Here is a 363-nt window from a genome sequence, read left to right on the forward strand (position 1 = left end):
TCTTGATGAAAAATCTGGAAAATGCATAGCATGCAATGTTAATGCAGTTATTTGCTACTGCTTCTACTGTCGACTGATTGGTCGCGTGTCGAGAGAATGTCGAGAGAATGTCGAGTGTCGCGCTCGAAGGTCGACACACGACATTCAAGCGACATTCTCTCGACGCTCAAAATGACGCGCGACAAATCAGTCGCCAGTCAAGATTTTCTGCGATATTTTTTTTCTAAAACCCAGCGCGATATGCGAAACTCAAATATTGATTGTCGCGCGTCGAGAGAATGTCGCTTGAATGTCGTATGTCGACCTCGAAGGTCGACACGCGACACTCAACTTGGCACTATCCGGATTCCGTACATTTCAGAG

This window comes from Dreissena polymorpha, chromosome 16 (assembly GCF_020536995.1).
Source record: "Dreissena polymorpha isolate Duluth1 chromosome 16, UMN_Dpol_1.0, whole genome shotgun sequence".
In the NCBI taxonomy this organism is placed as follows: domain Eukaryota; kingdom Metazoa; phylum Mollusca; class Bivalvia; order Myida; family Dreissenidae; genus Dreissena; species Dreissena polymorpha.